The 9,360-nt window shown below is 46.1% G+C and overlaps 1 pseudogene; it reads right to left on the bottom strand.

Annotated features, from left to right (window-relative positions):
- Positions 1 to 985: 985 nt before the first annotated feature.
- Positions 986 to 4,542, bottom strand: LOC149328468 (uncharacterized; annotated as a pseudogene).
- Between the last annotated feature and the right edge of the window lie 4,818 nt (positions 4,543 to 9,360).

Raw genomic sequence — 9,360 nt, 5'->3', positions numbered from 1 at the left:
TTATGGATGTGCTGAAGACATGATTGTATATATCACTCCAAGTTTGAGTACACAGGCAAAAAACTAACAGTGAGCCATTTTTTTAGCACAAAAGCCTGAGCTCATGCAAGGATATGATGGGAATTCAATGATGGCTGAGTCATGAGAACCACTTGGCTTATGAAAGCAGACATTTGATACTAAAGTGCTTCTCACAGAAAGCCTGCTAGGAAGCATAATGGACACATTAAAATACAAGGGTAACAATAATTTGTAAAGCTATGTTTCTCAGAACTCCAAAATATTTCTTCATAACTTTACATCTGTCACATGCTCTTCATAATCAAGCCAGCTACACAAACAAAGCTGTACAGTAGGCAAAGTAAGCCTGGAGGGAATCAGCTTCGAGATATTTATACTTAACACAGTTTCTGCCGCCAGCATGCCATCAGAAATTAGAATGTACTCCCTGTCGCCTGAGTGATGCTTTTAAGAATTTGTAAACAGTAGGGGCACTCACAGGCTTTCAAGTTTGTTCATTAGTCTAAATCTGATTTTTGCGTTCAGTGGCCACATAGCTTCAGTGCTTTATCTTGAGATAATTTCAAGTTCGGAACAAAGGCACATTCCATCACATTTGTATTTAAGGAAATGTGCATCATAAGCGATTGTGTCATGTTTTTGAAGGGAAGAGGCATGGAACGAAAAGTATGGGAGGGAGAACTGCCAAATTTTTCTCTGCATTTATTTGAACATCTAGGCTTAAGAATCGCTTTTGTTTTTCAATGGAAAGCCTTACTTTTGCTCAGGTGTGAACACATTATAATTATTCTGAGAGAGCCATCTATCAATTGTGAAATGCAGCCTAAGAATGCAGCCTCCTTCAATGTTCATTAATAAGTTTACCATCCAGAATGAATTTGATTGCAACATTCAAAATTTATCTTCCAAATGAACATTTGCAAAGTACACTGTTCCTGAAGTAGGTAATTGTGCATTCTGTGTACTAAACTGGGATTACAGATTTCCCACTCTGTTCCACCTGTTGCTTTGAGTGAACTTAAGTAATGTCTAGTAGTCTTCTCACCATGCCTGCTTTTGATGCTGGCGCCTGGACTGCAACTCTCCCGGCTTGCAGAGATGATCCTGCGGTGTCTTGTGCATTTTCATCGCCTTGTCTTAGATCGGCTACCTGGACAAGAACACGGAACTATCGTGAGGACACACAAAAGCAAGTCAACTTTACATTTTCGCCCAGAATGCTGCCAAAGAAAAAACAAGAGCATGAACCTGCAGACGACAGCCTTAAATGAGAACAATGAGAACAAGAACAATAATCTAGAAGCTTAATCTAATACTTGGGAAATAGAAAGGTTCTTTGCAAAAGTGGGTTGTACTCATTGGACAACTGGCAAAGGCCAATAGTGTATCATACTTTGCATAAAGCAGAAGTGTAAACGAAGCAGTTAATAACTTTTTTATGCTAACTGCCGCTTTGTGATCATTATGGCTGCGGCCGAAGGGCAGCTGCCTGTGGCAAGGCTTCTTTTGCATCAGAGGGGACACAGGAATTGGTATTTCCTCTTCGGCCGATATGGTTCCTGAAGAATTGTTTCCCACTCCATCAGGACCTCCACATGTTGTTCCTTCAGTTGTTCTTTTGCCATCTCCTCTGGCAAAACACTGTGTTGCTTTGGAAGCAACAGATCTTTTTGAACAGCAGCAGTTTTGCCTTCCGAATCGCCTTGAGAGGGACCAGCAGTTTCAGCATCACCGCTGGCATCGCACGGATAATGCATCTACAGCCATAAAAGCGACGGAATCAGCTAATATTAAAGAATTTGGAATGTAACTGTAAGTGCACATATTCATGTTGGTCTCTATACATACCGTATAAAGCGCATTTGCGAAATCACAAAAGAACTGCCCAATCAACTGCAAGCTTGGATGAATTCTCCACGTAACAGTGCTATCTGAAACATCTCAATGTAGGAAGGTCTGCAATATGCTCCCTTGTGCATGTATGTTGCACTAATGAAAGTGCCTTAAATGTTGTAGTTCTAAAAAAAGTTTACTGTATTGATTAGACCTGTAAAATGTCCTCTGGAGAGACCAATCTTGATACTTGCTCTCAGTAAACAAATTTTCGCAGGTGTGCGTACTGGTTCATTTGAGGGCTGCTGGCTTGTTTCCATCATATGCGCTCGATGCAAAAACTTCTTGTTCACGGGCCGTTGCTGCAGCTGCTCTCGATGCTTCTGCTGTATGTGACTGCATAGAAGAAATAAAGCACGTAATAAATATAAGACAACACGATTGCCGTTGTGGCAAAAAGAAACATGCTTTGATGCGTGCTTCAGAAGTGACATTACACAACGATGCAGGTTGTTACATCAGAATTTTGAGAACTATTTAGAACTGAAAGCTTTCTATACGCAGCATTTTAGAGCTGAGGAACGGCGAGCTTTCAGCGCTAACATTTCTAATCTGCCGCTCATTGGGGCAATCGACCGTTGACATGGAAACATTCTGGCACATGTAGGTTAGTTTCCAAATCTCTTCTATTGGCAAAGAATGCCAGAAAGCTATGATGTATATTTGACCCCAGTTATATCGAACATGACCGTTGCACGTCGCTTGTGTGTTTTACCCAGAAATTCGCTGCAAGTGTACTGATCATGCTTAATGGAGAAGCCAGGAGGCCGGACTTTTGTCATGCGCTGTCTACATTGCATTCGCGGGTCGCCATCAGCCTAAAGAAGTTTTCATGCCATTCGGTGCTTTTCCGCAAAACCCCCTGTTTCTCGCGTGTATTGCAACCACAGGGCAATCGGTGTCGCGCGTTCAGACCTACAGCAACTAACAATGAGAAAATCCGCTGTCATTTACAAGTGAGATCTGTGCCTACAAATGTGGCCATTTCTGCGTCTGTGGCATTAAATTTTTTTTCCCACAATGCAGTCTTTCCTCACCAGTAGCCTGCGTCGTCCTTTTGTGGAAGATCGCGCCGTCGCTGCATGCGAGTGCAGTGGTGAGGGAAGTCAGTTCTTACGCACGGAAATCGCTTCAACATATAAGGTTTAGTATTCCCTGTAATCACTCAATTTAATTAAGAGGCACCTTGCTTTGGAACCTTGCTTTAAGAGGCACGTCGTATGCCTGGCAGACGCGCAGGCGCCGGCGCGCGTTCCAGAGGGTAGCACACGCCCTATGGCTACAGCGCCGCGTTTCTGGCACAGCGTTGTCAATACCAACGCATGCAGCGCACACCTGTCACTGCCGCCCCTTAGCTTAAAGCACGGTTGAGGTGTCGCTGTTCCGATAGAGCACTTATGCGCCTTCCCTCTTGTTCAGGTGTCCACCGAGATGTGGACACCTCGCCCTCACCTCACGCTACGTATATCCTGGCATAGCAGAGCTAAGTCAATGCCAATTTTTTTTCGCATTCAGCTTAGAATGTTATTCTTTACACACCAGGCTAGTAATTTGATACAATCTAAGACATTCATCTGGAAATAGTCTAACTTGCACATGTTCAATTTCAATTACTAGTGTCATTGGTATATACATATTGTGACGAAGACGAAGCTGGCAGTGGCGCGGGACTGAGCGCTCGCGCTAGGCCAGCGGCCATTAAATCATCTCTTGTTCATGGTTCACCACGCCTCATTCTTCGGCTGGCCACCACGTTACATTTGGTGTGCGGTGCTGGGGTCCCTTCATCGCCATCCTGGTCCCGGAGCTTCGGTGTCCTCCGCCTGCCGTGGACGTCGGCCGTGAGTGCCTGGTCCGCGCCGCCCGGCCATGCCCCAGCCCGCCCGACCTGAACCGACCTCGCCGCTCACCCCAGCCCCGTCCCCCGCCCGGACCACAAGACATGACGACCCAAGACCCGACCGACCCGAGACCCGACCGACCCAAGACCAAGGACCCACACGTGAAGGCACCGCCCCCTGTCCCTGCCGTACGGTGCGTCCACGGACCTCGGCCGTCAGCTCCTGGCACTCTCCGGTCCGGATGCTTCGTGGACCGGGACTCATCCTCTCATCTTTCTCATCGTGGCGGCCAGCACTGCACCATCTTCTACATACTGTTCAACCCTCCACTCAAGACCATCGCCATTTCGCGCGTCTCTTCGTCACCGATCGGGACGATCGCTCGGAGGATCCGGGTAGTGTGACGAAGACAGCTGGCAGTGGCGCGGGACTGAGCGCTCGCGCTAGGCCAGCGGCCATTAAATCATTTCTTGTTCATGGTTCACCACGCATCATTCTTCGGCTGGCCGCCACGTTTCAATATATATAAAAGAACCAGCACTGATCCAAGGACGCTTCCCAGATGCCTGAAGTGACACGAATGTGGTACGAATAGTAATGTTGATGGCAAACAAAGTCTGCGCTGTTAGAAAGGCAAGAATGCATCCAACGAATAGAGGAAGATCAGTATAACGAAGTTAGGAAGAGCAGTCAGTTCTATACTGTAATTTAGACTCGCATTAAAAACGAAGTGAAAGGCTCCTCTGAAATCTATAAATATCCCGCCCACCTGGTCAAACCTGTTCATTACTTGAGGAAAGCTATGATTACTGAATGTGAAATGGGTGACTGCGGAAGAACATTTCCGAAAGCGGTGCTGAAAATGAGATAGCACTTCGTTTCATTAGGAAATAGAGTTCTGCAGTAAGTTATGATACGTCCACGAACTTTACAACATTTCATGTTCATGAGTATTATACAGTACTTAGCAAAAAAGGCACGATTCCTTTTTAAAGCGTAAGCCTCAGATATTCCATGCGACAAAAATCCGGCGATATCACAAAATTCCAGTTGGTCGTGTGGGATGTAACGTCCCAAAAACATGGCCACACCCGAGTATTTCAAACACCCCATAATGATCATACAGGGTGTTTCACCTAAGACTTTCTGCAATTTTTAAAAATAAGCTATTTCAATTAGATGCGCGCTTTTTCTGGCATAGCATTGTCAGTGGTGTAGTACATCATAATTCAACTAAGACGTGCTAACTAGCAGGCTTGTTAACCGATATTTAATAGTTAACTTTTAAACTATTACCGTTGGGCTCCTTAATTATTGAGAGGTATGTAGCCCACCGTAAGTAATGTCCATTTCCGTTTTTAGAATTTCGAGAACGCGATTATCCTCGGCGCTGTGGCCCAACAAATTTTGGCTATTTCGACGAGTTAGGTTCACTGGAGAGGTTGCTTTGCCTGCAAGCTTCTCAAACCGCATGTATTTTGGAGCGATGTAGGCGAAATTTGTTGGGCCACAGCGTCGAGGATAATCGCGTTCTCTAAATTCTAAAAACGGATATGGACATTACTTACGGTGGGCTGCATGCCTCTCAATAATTAAGGAGCCCAACGGTAATAGTTTAAAAGTTAACTATTAAATATTGGTTAACAAGCCTGCTAGTTAGCACGTCTTAGTTTAATTATGATGTACTACACTACTGACAATGCTATGCCAGAAAAAGCGCGCCCCTAATTCAAATAGCTTATTTTTAAAAATTGCAGAAAATCTTAGGTGAAACACTCTGTATAGTACAACAGCGAATACACTCTGTTCTACAGACTCTTGTCGTCTCACCGCCATCACAACGTTGCGCATTTGAAGGAAGAAAAGTAACAGCGCTCAATGACATACTAACTAATATTGTTGACAAGTTTGTGCCATTCATCACCATCAGATATCATAAAAATGCACAGTGGTTCACAAATTGCCTTCGTCGTCTTAATAATAAGAAAAAACACTTCTACCGACAAGCACTCACAACAGGTCTTCCATCGTCATGAACAAAGTACAGGAATTGCGATCAAGAAAATCAGTCACTGCTTAAACAACTCGTCATCATTTCTTCAGTCAGTACCCGTCCGCCATGTTAACTAATAACTCTAATAGATTCTGGCGCGCCATCAATCCGAGTTCCTACCCCAAAATAGTACTAATTATACTGACAGTTAACCAGTCGCTGAAACTGAGTGTGCACAGCTTCTTAACGACGCATTCTTATCAGTCTTGAACCACGAAGACACCACTTCCTCGCCCAAGCTACAGCCATCTTCCGTCACTTCCATGCCAGAAATTATCATTAGTGAATGAAGCGTTCTCGCCCTTTTGAATAGCCTCAAATAGCTACAACCTCTAATCACCTTGGTTTTAATGCCAAAATACTAAAAAGGCCTCCCTAAACCTCTATCAACTATTGACATCGCTGTGTTCACAATCATTATGATCTGGTACAATTCTTGATGACTGGCGTACAGCGAAAGTAATACCCCTTTTTAAATCCGGAGACAACACTATTCCACTTAACTATCACCCTATCTCAGTAACCAGCAATATCTGTAAACGCCTGGAGCATATAATTTATACGCGTCATTAATTATCTAGAGGAGCACGATACCATTTTCAAATACCAGCACAGTTTTCGCAGGGGTTATCCATGCGACACCCCACTCGCTAGATTTACTAACGACATATTTTCCGCAGTAGACGCAGGCTTACAACTTTACGCACTTTTTTTAGACTTTTAAGGCGAAAGCTTTTAATGTCTCATCGTTGTAAGCAGCAGTTGTCGACAGAAATGTCACGCTTTTCAGTTGGTCCAAACGGTCGTGACGTCACAGTGCGCGAATTTCAAACGGGGCCAATTGTACTTTGGCTAGTAACCTGGCAACCAATTGAAGGGATCGTATAGTGATGCTCCAAGTAAGTGGGACTGAGCTTAGTTAATTGCTTAATTACTCAATTAGCCTAAATAACTTTTCTTGTCAGGCCATATAAATAAATAAAACCGAGTAAGAAATTGGTCGAGCTCGGGAATCGAACCCAGGTATTCGGAGTGTGAGACGAGCAGGCTATCCACTCCGCCATGCCAGTTCGATGGTTTGGGAAGAACAAAGGTGCGCCTAGTGAATACGGTGTCTTCGCTCACTCCCATCCTCCTCCCTTCCCTTCCGGCGAGGTTTAGGTTCCACCGAGATATGAGAGACAGATACATTTTCTTTCCTCAAAAACCAATTTACCGACGAGCGAGGCATAGAACCGAATGGGCGATGGCGTTCTATGGAATCCTGGAAGCGTTGCAAGACGCTGTCGCGTTCCACTCTTAGAGGCGAAGCTTAACATCTTAACCACAGATCAGTGACCGCACTTTAGGTCAAAAAAGTGCCCCCCTGAATTTTGACGGGTGTCCACCGGGATATGTGAGACAGTTACTGCGTAATTTCCTTTCCTCAAATACAATTTTCATTTTCTTCATTACGGCTCCTCTTTCTCTTTCTTCTTTCACTCCCACTTCCTCCCTTCCTCTACGGTGCGGTTCAGGTGTCCACCGAGATGACAGAGAATTACTGCGCCAGTTCCTTTCCTCAAAAGCTTTCAAAGGGCAAGGCATCGCGCCGAACGTGTGGTGGCGTTCCGTGGACTGCCTGGCAGCGCTACAACGCGCTGTCGCGTTCCACTCCTAAAGGCGAAGCTTAAGCGTCATTAGTTAGCAGAAAATTAGTATTCAGGCACAAATCAGTAATTAACCATTAATTAGTGATTTGTCGTCGCTTAGAAATTAGAAATCAATTACATGTGACGCCACCAGTGCCACAGAAGCAGTCAAAGTGGTGCGGAAAACGCTTTCGCCTCTACGCATTTAGACAGTCAAAGTGCCCCTGAATTTTTCTAAAGCTTTTGATCGTGCCCCCTAAACAGGCTTCTAATCAAATTCTAACCAAATCTCCATCCAAGCGTTTTTTCATGGGTAAAACGGTTCCTTTACAGTAGAAAACGATTCACCTTTGTCAATGGCTTTAACTCGTCTTCTGTCCCCATAACATCTGGTGTCCCCCAGTCCAGTGTACTGGGTCCTCTGCTTTTTTAATTTTATGCGAAGCATATTAACGTAATTTTCGGGCCTTCGCGCGACGCCCGGCGGTGGCCACCATTGACCTTCAAGTGACTTTCAAGTAGGTCACGTGACATGACGTCACGTGATGACGTCACACCGGCTGCAGATCGGGCCTCATATCGCGCCGTCGGTCGCCTCCCGGCGGTGGCCACCATTGACCTTGAAGTGAGATCAGATGATGCGACGTCACGTGATGACGTCACACCGGCTGCAGATGGGGCCTCATATCGCGCCGTCGGAGGTCGCCCGGCGGAGGCTTCCACGCTTCGGTTCGCGCCGGCGGACCCTCCCCCGCGGGACCTAGAGAACCTCAAGACCTGGGAGGACTGGGAGACCCTGCTGCACTCGGAGGACCCGGCCGTGCAGACCATCGCCACCGGCCGTGCTGCCAGTGTTATGGACCTCAGGAACATAAACACTTGAGTGCAGTGGGGTCGTGCGGGGACCCTGGGGCGTGCGCCGAATTCCTTTGTAAATAAAGTTTTCTCTCTCTCTCTCTTCGCGCCGTCGCGCGCGACGCGGCGGCGGCACCACCATCGCTGCATCACGTGATATGCGACGTCACGCCAGGGATGAGGCGGCGCGCGCCCGCCGTCGCGTCAGTCTCTGTGCCCGCAACCGCGCCAGCGTCTTTGCGCCGGGCGTGTATGCGGTCAAGATGCCTCCAAACGCTAAGGACATGCTTCGCATCCACTGGGCTTAACCTTGATCAGCCTCCAATTTTTTTTAATAACAATCTACCCAAGTGTGTATCCTCTCAAATTAGGTTATTCGCGGATGATTGTGTAATAAATTGTAATATTAGTAATGAAACCGACCGCCATTCACTTCAAGCTGATCTTGACGCTGTAACGGTTTGGTGTTCTTCCTGGAGACAACTTCGAACGGGGTCATATCCAAATCTAAACACACTAAGTAAAATTCACCGCACACTTTACGCACACAATTGTCCGTGGTGCCATGAAAACCCTACACTGTATCACATCGCATGGGCATGTCAAAAAGTCGGCGTCGTCCCAGTTATACAAAACCCAAGTGTGGAGCAATGGGAGGGTCTGCTCTCCAGCGACTGCCGCGATGACCAGATCGGTTTGATACGGCGAGCTCAGCTGACGGCAGCATCCAGCGGAGCCCTGGAATAGGGGCAACCGACCGTTGCGGATGGACTCATTTGACCACATAAAAAATTACTTGTGCTAGAGCCAAATAAAGTTATCCTATCATATCCTGGCTAAATCTCTAAATGCATCTAAAACAAAGCTTATTTCGTTTACTAACTGTTCCACTCGAATTCCTACAGCCTACTTCCTCAATAACGAAAGCGTAGCACTTACAACATCTTACAAGTGCTAAGGAGTTCACTTTCAGTCTGGCCTAACTTGGCATTACCATATTAACGCAATCTTAGCATCAGCAAATCGCGCTATCAGCCTTCTTAGGCGTAATCTCAAGCGCGCGCCT

Source organism: Amblyomma mixtum, chromosome 9 (genome assembly GCF_055824585.1).
Source record: "Amblyomma mixtum isolate Tamu chromosome 9, ASM5582458v1, whole genome shotgun sequence".
Classification (NCBI taxonomy): Eukaryota; Metazoa; Arthropoda; class Arachnida; order Ixodida; family Ixodidae; genus Amblyomma; species Amblyomma mixtum.
The sequence above is the reverse complement of the archived record's forward strand: the minus strand, read 5'-3'. Positions and strand labels throughout refer to the sequence as shown.